At 65.5% G+C, this 287-nt stretch overlaps 1 pseudogene; it reads right to left on the bottom strand.

The window, feature by feature from the left end:
* Window positions 1–287, bottom strand: part of LOC104539032 — a 6,417-nt pseudogene that overhangs the window by 65 nt on the left and 6,065 nt on the right.

Genomic DNA, 287 nt, shown 5'->3' with positions numbered 1-287 from the left:
GAGCCTGTAGGCAGCGACTTGCAGGATGTTGTGCAGCGCCATGTTGCCGCTGTAGTTCATGACATTGACGTTTGCCCCCCGGGCCAGCAGTAACTCCACCATCTGAGCGTTGGCGTTCTTGCAGGCCAGGTGCAGCGGGTACTGACGGTCCCGATCCGCGGCGTTGATGCTGGCGCCGCTGTCCACCAGCAGCCGGCAGACCCGGTAGTAGCGGTCCATGTCCTGGGGCTGATGGGGCTGGGCGCAGGCGGCGGTCAGCGGCGTCTGCCCCTCCTCGTTCTCTGCCT

The sequence above is a fragment of the Mesitornis unicolor genome, unplaced genomic scaffold (genome assembly GCF_000695765.1).
Source record: "Mesitornis unicolor isolate BGI_N332 unplaced genomic scaffold, ASM69576v1 scaffold18874, whole genome shotgun sequence".
NCBI lineage: Eukaryota > Metazoa > Chordata > Aves > Mesitornithiformes > Mesitornithidae > Mesitornis > Mesitornis unicolor.
This window is presented reverse-complemented; position numbering and strand designations above follow the sequence as displayed.